The sequence below is a fragment of the Vicia villosa genome, unplaced genomic scaffold (genome assembly GCF_029867415.1).
Source record: "Vicia villosa cultivar HV-30 ecotype Madison, WI unplaced genomic scaffold, Vvil1.0 ctg.003703F_1_1, whole genome shotgun sequence".
NCBI lineage: Eukaryota > Viridiplantae > Streptophyta > Magnoliopsida > Fabales > Fabaceae > Vicia > Vicia villosa.
This window is the reverse complement of record NW_026706276.1, coordinates 112636-125258: the sequence shown is the minus strand read 5'-3', so window position 1 is coordinate 125258 and position 12623 is coordinate 112636. Positions and strand designations below refer to the sequence as shown.

The window sequence follows — 12623 nt, the reverse complement described above, 5'->3', positions numbered from 1 at the left end:
CTCCGAAGTGGGAAAAATGTCTTCGAAAAATTATATCTCGTTAGATCGATGCACACCCTTTCAGGGAAACACATCCACTTTGCAAGTGGTACGAGACTGCTAATACATGGAATAAGAGCATTGTGAATTTTATTGAATTCTTCCTTTTTTCCATATAGTCGTGTGTAAAGTTCCCTATGCACCGTCAACTTCGAAATAAGTGTTTGGCGCACAAGAGTGTGATTCTCCTCTCCTTTACCAAGTAAATCGGACACGACCCGAAATCCACAATTACCATCACCCCTCACATCTACGATACTTTCAATGTGTTTGTGCATAAAAAGTCCATAAATGTGGATAATAGACAGTGGAAGTAGTGGTTTTTTAATCGGAGGTGTAAGTGGTTTTTTTTATATGCGGTGTACGAGGTGGTTTGGAAATGCAAGCTCTGTTGAATTTTTTGTTGTTGCGATTGTAGGGTTGGAGAATACGGGAAATGTGAACCAACAACTTCATAGTAAGACGAAGTTCGCTCTATTGATTGTCATCTTGTGTACTTTTCACCTTTTTAAGGGCACCTTTGGTTTTTAATAGTTGCGAATGAGGTTTCAAATCAGTGGTTTTTGATAGGCGATTTTCCGCAACTGTTCTTTAATGTGCAATCTCATAGTGTCATCCGCTTTAAAAAATCTATCCGTGATCACTTCCAACTCGGTTGCGATGGTTATACTCGATGTATCGCCCTTCATCACACCATAGTCATCAAATCAGAGTCTTTTCCAATGAGTGTAGACCTCGTCCATTCGTATGAGGGAATTTAACTTCATCTTTTTTGAAATGAGACAAGCATATAGAAGCCGATAAATTTTCCTAATTGTACATCTGTACTTTAAACTATCTGGCCCCGTTGTATCCGCTCGCTTTGCTTCATGAAAAATGAAATTTAATCCCGCCTAGGATATATTGAGAACCAACTCCAAGTAAAGAGTAGTGTCTTTGAATCGGTGTTCTACCACAGTTATGCTCTGAACAAAAGTTGTTTGAATATCATTATTTTGGCTTTGGAGCATTTGGTTCACCGTGTCCCATTCTCTACAAAGATCTTCCTTGTTATCGCCCAACCATTTCTTCAACGCCGAATGTGCATATTCGACTATTAGTTGTTGTGTTTTCCAAATGTCTAATCTGGTCTATCCAAGCACACAAAACTTTCTCTTTCACCTGATCAAGATAGTATATTCAACGTATTTCAGAAAATCTGGATATTTGACAAGCTCCTGAAATGTACCACATTCTCAACATACAACTCGTATGCAGAAGAATTTATTTTATTCGTCCATGCATCCATGATCTTCTTCAACACAACACTAGATTTGACCATGTTTCTGTCTTCATTCTTGATTTCTTTGGCGCCAACCGCAAGTTTGAGCCGACCTCTCACATTTTTTTTGTAATACCGACAAAGTAATGCATATGATGTAGGAAACACACTTCCAAACGCATTCATAAGGGCGTTATCTCCGTCGGTTACAATGACACTAGGCATATTTTGGTGATCCTTCAACAAACTCTTGCATATATCCAACGCCCATGTAACGTTATTTTCTTTCTCATATTCCAGAAAAGCAAATCCAACAGAAAATGTCTTCTCTATGGAAGTGACACCAACAATTTTTAGAGGTGGAAGCCTATACTTGATGGTCTTGTACATTGAATCAATTATAAGGACGGTTGTAAATATATTGAACAACTTAGATACTTTCTAGATGAGTCCAAAAAATGTTACGGACATTGACTTTATCCTCACACACTCTGTACCTTGAAACAAAGTGGTTATCATTCAAAAGTTACAAAAGTTGTTGCATTTCGGATCTCAAACCTCTCTTCGCCATGTTATGGTAATAACATTTATTGTATACCTACCTGAAATTTGAAACGCTTTGCGGTCTTTTGCGTTTCAAATCGGCAAGTATGTTTCTCGGTGCAACTTTGATTATCGACATTTCTGAATTAATTTTCTTCTCCTCCGACTTAAGCCGACATACAATATGACTTTGTAGCTTGGTGTCCAACCCATGATTATGTATACCATAAATGACATTAAACCGCCAGATATCATCCACCCTACAGTATTCGCGCAATTTAAACAAACACTCACACTTTCTCGATTCGGTGTCATCATGTTTTAACTTCCAAATTTTTTGAACATATTTTTCACTTCTCTCGCATATCATCGTTACAAATGCTTGCCTTCTACTAGTGTCATTGTTAGATCTTCCAATCACAACGCCAAACCCGAGTTTGCTAGCTACCATTCGGACCCATTCAAGCATATGTTGACGAGCACTAAAAATTTAATCATTTGTAAATTATTGTCGAACATCTATATCGATATCAATCTTTTTAACGCTGTCCTTCACCTCATCCGGTTTAGCATCGTCATTCACCTTGTCCGAAACCCTTACAACAACTTTGGGAAACATGTCGGGGTGCACCATATCTAAAACGGACAAAAACATAAATCCGTTAAATTCTATTTTTGTAGCAGAGCATGTTTCAAATGATATGATAAACACTTGAAACTAGGTTTGGAGACGAAAAGTTGATTGAGGACGATTGAAGTTTTGTGATAGATTTTGGTTATGGGGGAAATGAGGAGAATGAAATACTGGCAGGGGTGATCATGCAACAAGTTGATATAGCAACAATGTTTTAGGATATGCATCCGAAAACACCTCTGAATGTTTGAATTCAACGTTCAAATAATAATAACATGTAAATAGGATGGTTTTGGAGATGCATTTTCGAACACATTAAAAATTGATTTTGAGTGTGTTCAGAGATGCATCTCCAAAGGGCATTTTCGGTTTTTCTTAGGTTTGTTTTCACCCCTATAAGGGTGTATTAAGAAATTCCCAACTTTGAATTTCATATATAGCCTTTAAAACTAGGCCCTAGGTTCCTGCTTAAGTCCATAAATGGCCTTATTACGTTTGCACACAAATTTTGTGTTTGAGCTCCCAAATTCAAGAGGTTACTGGATGTAAACCTCCTCGTGCAATAGACCATTTATGAAGGAATTATTCATATCAAGTTGATTCAATATCCCTTTGAAATTTCTATAGTAAGCATCACACACAATGTGACAAGCTTCACGACTATAGAGAAAGTTTTAATAAAGTCATAGGCATGTTGGTGATGGAAACCATTGGCTACCACTTCGATTTTGTACTCGTTGAGAGAATCATCTATGTTTTGTTTGATCTTGAAAATTCACTTGCAGCCAATGGCCTGACAATCCGGTGAGAGATATACTAGAGTCCAATTTTGATTTTGATTAGGGCATGGTATTCATCCGCCATAGCAGGCATCCATTTTGGATATTTTTCGATACACGTAGCCAGCCTTTCTGCATCACTATGCATGTGAAAGACGCCTTCGATCTTCTTCTTCCACGGTCGAAAATTATTTTCTTCTAGCTCGAGTGTCACCTACTGCGTGGAGGTTTTAAAGACGTTCTTTGCGATGAAGGTTAAAGATGATGATTGAAGAGTAATGTCAAGTGAATTTCCATCAGAAGCCATGGCCTTGGGGCAGAGTTAATCTTTGAATACCATAAAATAGAGAGAGAGAGAGAGAGAGAGGGAGAGAGAGAGAGACTATGACATTTCTTTTATAAAACTATTATAGTTTAAATATAGAAAGAGCAAAAATTACCACAAAGCAAAGTTGGGAATTATCCTCTTTCGATGATGGAACAATCACTCATATCAGATTTTTCCAGATCCAAGTAAAGGATGTTGTAGAATTGAAGCTTGGAGCATGTCATTGGATCTATCAAGATTGATGGATCATGATCATTGAAGAACTTGAATGTTAGTAGTTGAATAATTTATGCCAACAAGAAGAATTATTGTCTAGGATCCCTGTTTGCTAAAGCGTTGTGTTGTTAGTGCTTGGTTTGATGATAATTCGTTGTACCAAAATATTTGTACCTTTAAATTTTATCATAGTGGAAAATGTTACTATTTCCAGTGATTAACATCATCGAAGACTGGAGTAGGTATAGCAAGGACGAATTGTCAAACCACTCTATATCATGTTTACATTCTTATATCCATATCTTTTTAATTTTCCGTATTATATCATGTATATGAAGCATAATTCATCATTAAAATTTCATCTATAATTAGATCTTGCTTATAGTGTTTTATCATAGAAGTGTAGGTCTGTGATGAATTTAATTTGATGAATATTTTTCTCTTAAATCAAGAGTGTATTGATTCTAAGTTTATGGATTTAAATTGCTTGTTAAAGCAACTACAAGTGTATTTGAGTTAATGATTTTGTTTGATCTCTTATTTCTATGGTAATAACGAAACATATGATGTTGAATCCATATACTATGTTTTGCTTCTGCTCATTATCTTTGCTTCTGTGTTTTAATTATGATTTCGTAAAAAAAATCATTTTTGAATTCAATTATTTTTAAGGGGGGCATTCTATTCAACTTCCCCTTCTAAACCTTATTCTATCTATATTATCATCCAACAATTAGCCTCAGAGCTGGTCTTTTGACTAGGTTTAAGCAACTTTAAAAGTTGAGTATGTAGTTTTTGATCCTGAAAGTGTTCTTGTAAAATATTTTGTTAAAAAGGATTCAATATGTTTAGTTATCATCTGGATACTTAGTTCACATCATTATCTAAATGACTAAAAGTAACTTGAGTAATCCAATACTAATGTATCAATAGTTCTAAATTTCATGATGAAAGTTCATTAAAATTAAATGCATCCAGGATGAAGTAACAAATTTTTGAGTTGTGCGCAGGTGACCTGAATATTGCACCATAGCCTAAAAGTGTGTCTGATGATTATTTGAAAATCTAAAAATTATTCATGTTATTAATTTTGTGAAAGAGCTGTGAAAGAAGGAAAAAGCATTTCCTTGTTGACCTACTCTTCCAAGATCATCGTGAAAGAAGAGAAAGATAGTTTTGTGAAATTCGACATGTTCATTGATTATTCAACAAGTATCTAAGAATTTCAAAGAATTAAGTTTTGAAGGGGCCATACCGTTGTCAAAGTGTTGAATCAATTATTCTATATTGTTAAAATACTTATTCAAGCAAATGAAGTAGCTAATCATCTGCTCTCCAATTCAATGATGATCAAAAATATCATGAACATCTCACGTGGAAATTCACCTGATATCTTGAAAAGGAATGTTTGATAGTGTTCTTCAAACATGTAATAGAAATAACATCCAAATCGTATATGATTTATAATAGTTTGCTTTTGTTATGTTTGTTGTCGTTTACTAATCATTTTGTGTGTAGTAAGTTAAAGCCTAGATAGTCAAATTGGTATGATTGTTTCAATCTCCTTTTCTCTTATTGTAGCGTACCTTAATTATGTGTGCCTGTAATGTCGTGTATGTCTATGTGATTGTATGCATAACATAAATCATGTGAACATATCCCGCATTTGATCACTTTATTCATCTGAGCATAACATGTTTCTTCATTAACATTAATTTCTTTTCTTATAAGCATAAAAGTTTTTTATAAAAAAAATCATGTGTCAATTTTGTATTCATTAGTTTTTTTTCTCATGTATTCAAAAATAATTTTTCAAAATTTTGGTCTTTGATTTGAATTAAATCATTTCTTGATTCAATTCAAACTCAAAAGTGTTTCAAAAGATTTTTCCCTTGGACGTCTTGTGAAGACAAGCTTCTTCAAGAGTTTTTGATGAAGACAAAACATCACCATGGCTTTTGGCAAAGGACTTGGATCAAGACATTTATCAATATACAAGTTTAATCATCAAAATATCTTGATCAAATGTAAGGTAAATAAGTTAAAGAAAACTTCACTTAGGTCTAGTTGTGTAATCAATGGAAAATTCACTCATATCATGCATTACCTTTAAAAAGTTTTTGATTAAAACACATTTGAGCACAAAAGTTTTTTTTTCAAAATGTTTTTTGGCTTTTTTGATGAAGTAATCGGTTACTGCCTATATGGTAACCGGTTACTGAAACTATGAAAAGTATTCCCACTGGTTTTTGTATGGGAAACCGATTACCCTTGTTTCAGTAATCAGTTACTGAGTTAAAAATTTCAAAAATTGTGAATGTTGGGAGTGGGTAACCGATTACCCTGCTTTTGGTAACCGATTACCACTGAAACATTGTATCTTTTCATTGTTTCTTCAGCCATACGAAATTGAAATTAAGTCATATGTTAGCACCCATTTGAGAATGTTTTTGCAGCCTTTTGGAAGGGTGTTTAACATTATATAAAGGCTTCTTGATTCTTTTTGAAAACACATTCCAACCATCAATTTTCATAATCATTTGTTGTGCTCTTGCTTTCAAATATTCATTGTGTTCAAACTTCTCTTTTGAGAAAGAAAATTTTCAGCATACACTTTCATATACTTAGAAAATTTTCTTCATCATTTCCATTGAGTACATAAGAACCTATTGTGAGAAAACTTTACTTATTACCAAAAATATTCAACCACTTGTAATTCTTTATGTTTTTATTGATTACATCTTATTGTTCCAATTGTGGATATAAGATTGTAAGGTTGTAACCTTGTTGTCCATAGTTTTGGAAACAAGAGGTATCCTTAGGGAGGGTGTTCTCTTAAGGACTTATTGAAATCCAAGAAAGGTGTTCTTGGTTATTGTGTCTTTAGAAGGACTAGGAAGAGTCTTGTAAGAGTCATAACATTATAGTGAAATCTCTTGCTAGTTAGCAAGGGGACTGGAGTACTCTCGACCTATGAGGGAAACCAGTATACATCGTGTGTTCATTTATTTTCCGCTTTTATTGCTTTCATCACACTCAACAAGATCGTAAAAGAATAAAAGACAAAAATATACCATCACCTAATTCACCCCCCTCTTAGGCGCACAAATTAACTTACACATCTGACTAGAATTAAAGCTTATCCTGATTTGAATCAAACTCAAAAGTGTTTCAAGATACTCTACCCCTGGACATCCGACTCGAATCAAAACATCTCTTGATTCTAATCACAAAAGTTTCTTGTGACGTTGACTCAAATCAAAAAAGTGTTTGACTCGAACCAAACTCCAAGAGTTTTTCTCCTGATTCAAATCATAAAAGCCTTTACTTAAATCTAAGTGTTTCATATGTCAAAATAAACACGGGTCCTTTGGTTTCTCTCATCATCATTACATTCATTGATTATTATTTCATCTCTCTTTTCATTATTTCTCCCATTGCATTACACTTCAAATTTTCCATCTCATTCTCTCATTACATTCATCAAACCCATTTCCTCCAATCTTAAACCATCATCTCCATTCTTAAATCATCATCATGGAAAACATCTAAAACTTGTCTGAGAAGCAGCAAGGTAAGAGGAGGTCAATATTTAACCATCCAAGAACTCCTACTGAAAGAAGATCAAAGATGTCTACACCCAAAGGTTCCAAAGTCAATATCCTCGCTTTGGGTAGTGGATCAAAATCATCAAATCCTTCTAAGATTTTTGATCCCACATATCTCTCTGAATAAAATGCTCATACTAGAAACTTAGTAGCATTGTGTCTGAAAGTAAGTCATCATCTAACCACAAGTACAAACCGTACGTCTCTCCTTTTCTCAACAACCATGTAGAAACTGAATACTTTGTTGACAAAGATGTTGAAAAGGAAATAAACATTTATTTTTTGAAACCATTTGAGGACCACAACTTCCTGAATTTCATTGACCTCCACCGAAAGTTGATCCTAGATCATGTGAAAGCTTTCTACTATTGTGTTAAGATATCCTCTAGAGGTATTCACTTTCAATTTGAGAGGAAATTGATTAAATTCACAGTTACATATTTTAAGACTGTATTTCGACTCGAGAACAAGGGCATGAAAGTATGCTTGTCCAAGGCTCCATATTTCGATTGTGCTCAATTTGTCAAGGAAATTTGCAATACTTTTCTAAAAGATCCTATTGGTTTTGTTAACTTCAACATAAATCAAATGAAGTCTCCCATGAGGATGTTACACTAGGTAGTCGTCAAAGTGATGTATAGATAACCTAGTAACTGGGCTAGAGTTGATGAGCTTGATCTCTATCTCATGTGGCTTTTGCTTATGCAAAAGGAAATGAGCTGGGTGAAAGCATTTTGGAACAAATGAATGTTTGCAGGAATTCTTCAAAGCGATCTTTTTTCTACACATCTTTTATGCAGTACCTCATTGACTCTAACAACATGACTTATGTACTTGATGATATTCTGGAAGGTCCTAAGGTGTTTGACTCATCTACTCTCAAATTGATGAGATACAACAAGGTTCGAGATGGCTGGTATTACTAGGATGTTCATGGAAAGTCATATGATGACAAGTTTGTTGCCAATGAAAATGCTCTGGAAGGTTATGTTCCCGGAAGACCCTCCTTTGTTGCTACTACAGATGCATTGCTTTCTAATGTGAAGGTCTATTAGGACTTTTATGTTGATCACATTCAATCTTCGGCCCAAATTAGAGAGGAGCATGTGATTTCTCGTCTTCATTCAAAAGCTATTGAAGTCAGAGCAATGGAAGACCATATGGTTATTAGCAAAGAATGAATGATCACCCTTGTAAATAGCATAAAAAGCCATTGAGTATCTTAAGGGTTTGGGTTTTGGCCTTGATCATGATTTTGACCCTGCTCCTGATCCTTACTCATCCAACCTCCCACAGGTTAGAATATTATATCATATCATATCATAAGTTGCCTCATTATCATTTATGCTTAATTATATTTTGTTCTTTCATGACTATGATTATTTCGATTACTATTTCTGGTACATATCGCATATTATGATCATCTGGATATTTGGGATAATATTTTCTATGGCGTGCTCTTGCCATCCTTTTGATTATTGTTGATGTTTCATTTATATCATTGTCTGCTCATTTATTTCACATCTTGATTTTGTGAAATTGTGCGTTTATGTGTTCAATTGCATTGTTCAAAATTTAAACTGGTCTGTTATTGTATGGCATTTCATATAGGCTTGTATGTCATTTTGGATCCATCTCTTTGTCTGTCGTATATGTTTTTGCCTTTATCTCTTTTTGATATTTGTCAAAGAGGGATAAAGGGTTGCGATCTTATCATGATATTTACACACATTAAGTGTTTAATGCAGAGGGAGAAAGGGTTGTGATATTATCATGATATTTACGCGCATTAAGTATTTAATGCAGAAGGAGCTATATAGCTCAAGATTCCACATGTGTATCATCAATTGTTGTATGTTGTTCAATATGGCAGGAATCCATTTAATCTAGGATCACAAATTACAATTTTCAACGTTCGGTCAAATCAAATAATAATATCCCAAGTTTTCCAAACATTGAAAAGGAGGAAACTAAAATTTAATTGCCGTTGGGGTATCATTATTTTAATATTCTATCAATTATATTTCTACGTGTATTTGTAACTTTATTTATCGCTTGAATAATTTTTTTTATAATTTGCATGTAACGTTTTGCCTCTTGTTAGATATATACCTTAAATTCGCTCTCCATTTAATTTATTAGTGTTTGATCCATATAAAGGTGTTTTTAGGCTTTTTTTAAATTGGATGGAAGTTAAAATATTGAGTATTGCTTGAATCTTAAGTTAGAAGTCTAAAATCAAGGTAATGAGAGATATATTATGAATGAGAGGAGATTTTGGTACATTAGGGAATCTAATATTTTTTGTGTGAAGTTTTTTGGTTTGTATTAGGATAAAGGATAATTTCTTGTTCATTATTTCTTGGTGCTTGTCATGCAAGATAAGAGTTTTTCTTCATTCTCCAAAGAAGACTTTGGTGGATCCTAGTGAAGGTTGCCACATAATAAATTTGGGAGTTATCCTTATTCGGTGATAGAACAATCACTTAGAGAAGATTTCATTATATTCAAGTAAAGGATGCTACAAAATCGAAACTTGGAGCCAGTTGACTCTATAAAGTTTGATGGATCAATATCATTGAAGATTTTGAATGTTAGCAGTCGAGTAATTTTCATTAGCAAGAAGAATTAACTTTTTAGATTTGTGTTTGCAAAAGCGTTTAATTGTTAGTGTTCAGTTTAATAATAATTCGTTGTACTAAATACTTGTATCTTTTACTTTTATCATAATGGAAGATGTTACTGTTTCCTATGATAAATCAAGAGTGGAGTAGGCATAACGAGGATGAACTGTCGAACCACTATATATCGTGAGTATATTCTTCTATCCGTATCTCTTTATTTTCTACATTATATCATGTATGTGAAGCATAATTCATCATTTCCATCTAAGTGTAGGTGTACAATGCATTCAATTTGATGATTATTTGTCTCTTAAATCAAGAGTGTACTAACTCTAAGTTTATGGATTTAAATTGCTTTTTAAAGAAACTTTAAATATATTTGAGTTAATGATTTGGTTTGATCTCTTATTTATGTGACAATGATGAAACATAAGATATTGAATTCATTTACTACGTTTGCTTCTATGCCTTAACTCTAATTTTGCAAAAAAAAATTGTTTTTGAATTTGATTGTTTTTAAGGGAAATAGTCTAATCAACCAATCTTCTAGATCTTATTGTATCTACATTCTCACCTAACATTAATGTTGTTGTTTAAGTTGTGTTAACTTATCAAATTCTTGACATCTCTCTTAAAGGTGTGTAAGTTGAATTTTTGTTGTTAAAATTTGTAGTTTATAAATATGATTTAGAAATGCATATCTAATTTAATATAGGTGTAGATTTATTACAAATATATGTATATGGAAAATAATCCAAAAGAGCTTGCAAAGAAAAATACATGGAAAAAGAGGTCGGTGTTCTTTGATCTTCTATATTGGTCTATATTCGATGTAAGTGTCTTGATGTTATGTATGTTGAGAAAAATGTGTGTGATAATTTATTTGGGGCACTTATAAACATTCAAGGCAAGGCAAAAGATGGTAAGAATGTTCGTCTAGATATGATGGAGATGGGTATACGACAAGAGTTAGCTCAAGAAAAAATGGGTAATAGAAGACATTTGCCCCCAGCATGTCACAGTCTGTCTAGAAAAGAAAAAAAAGTTTTTGCAAGTGATTACATGGTATCAAACTCAATGTATTAATGAAATATCTTAAATTACTTGGCTTAAAATATCATGATTGTCATACCTTAATGGAACAACTTCTACTTGCGGCTTCGTGGCATCTTGCCAAAAAATGTAAGAAAACTATAATTAGGTTGTGCTTATTCTTTAATGTTATCTGAATAAAGTCATTGATCCATAAAAATTATACGAGTTGGAACATGAGGTTGCAACTATCTTGTGCTAATTGGAGATGTGTTTCTCTTCATCATTTGTTGACATTATGGTTCACTTCATTGTTCATCTAGTCAGCGAGATTAGATTTTGTGACCCAGTTTATTTAAGGTGGATGTTTCCAATAGAACGACACATGAAGATCTTTAAAGGGCATATAAAGAAGCATTATCGTTCTAAAGCTTAGATTGTTGAAGGTACATTATAAAAGAAGCTATTGAGTTTTATTTAAATTATTTATCAAAAGTAGACTTTATATGAATAATTCTTAAGTCTCGTCATCATGATCAAATATATGAAGGTAGAGGATCTCGAGGTTTAAATATTAAGTCAATGATCTAAGATGTGTAGTTCTTGAAGCACATCTGTATATATTGAATTACGTTGACCTTACTTATCCCTTCGGTTGGCAGATCTACCTGAGAGAAATAATGGTGTGTTTTCTAGTTTTTTACCTCGGTCAGTTACTTGAGAGAAAAAGTAATGTGTACTTTAAATGACACTATGCGTTATCTCGACCACCGAACAGAGATGAAAGTCCTTTTCCAACTGATAAGAAATGTGATTTTCGTAGTAATGATATATATATATATATATATATATATATATATATATATATATATATATATATATATATATATATATATATATATATATATATATATATATATATATATATATATATATATATATATATATATATACAATTTAGAGATTAACTTGTATAGTCATTCAAAAGCTATAAATATTGTATATAATTCTTATGAATATTATTATGTATAAAAGTAAAAAAAAAAAACAATTGTCATAATTGAAATTTAGTAATAATTATATTTAATACTTAAAAATTCTCGCATTTAAATTTGCACCCTCGCATCTGATGTTTCTGCACAGATATCAACTTAATTGATTTAATCAACTTAAGTGATTTAATGAGAAAAAATTCTATCTAATTTTGCTATTGAAGTCTCACATGAAGAAAAAAATATATACTTACTTAAGATATCCTATTTAAGCATTGCATCATTTTTTGAATCAATGCCTATTCAAACTAAATCTTGTTATTTTTATGATAAACTCAAATTAAATTTCGAATAGATCTAATTTTTATGAGTTGAGTCGAACAAATCAAGTCCAACCTATCTCTATTTATTTTTCAGCCCTATTTTTGATGCTAAAATGCCTATTTCAAAAAAATAGTTAAAGGGATGGATACTCCATTCTGGGTGGGATAACATTATTGCATGCCATTCGACTGCCTTAGAGTTGAATTTAATCATATCATTGCAAGAGTGTTTGTATACTGTATT

At 32.8% G+C, this 12623-nt stretch overlaps 1 protein-coding gene across 1 annotated transcript in view; it reads right to left on the bottom strand.

The window, feature by feature from the left end:
* Positions 1-12623, bottom strand: part of LOC131641378 (MADS-box transcription factor 23-like) — a 28895-nt gene that overhangs the window by 14759 nt on the left and 1513 nt on the right. The gene's annotated exons all lie outside the window — the stretch shown is intronic.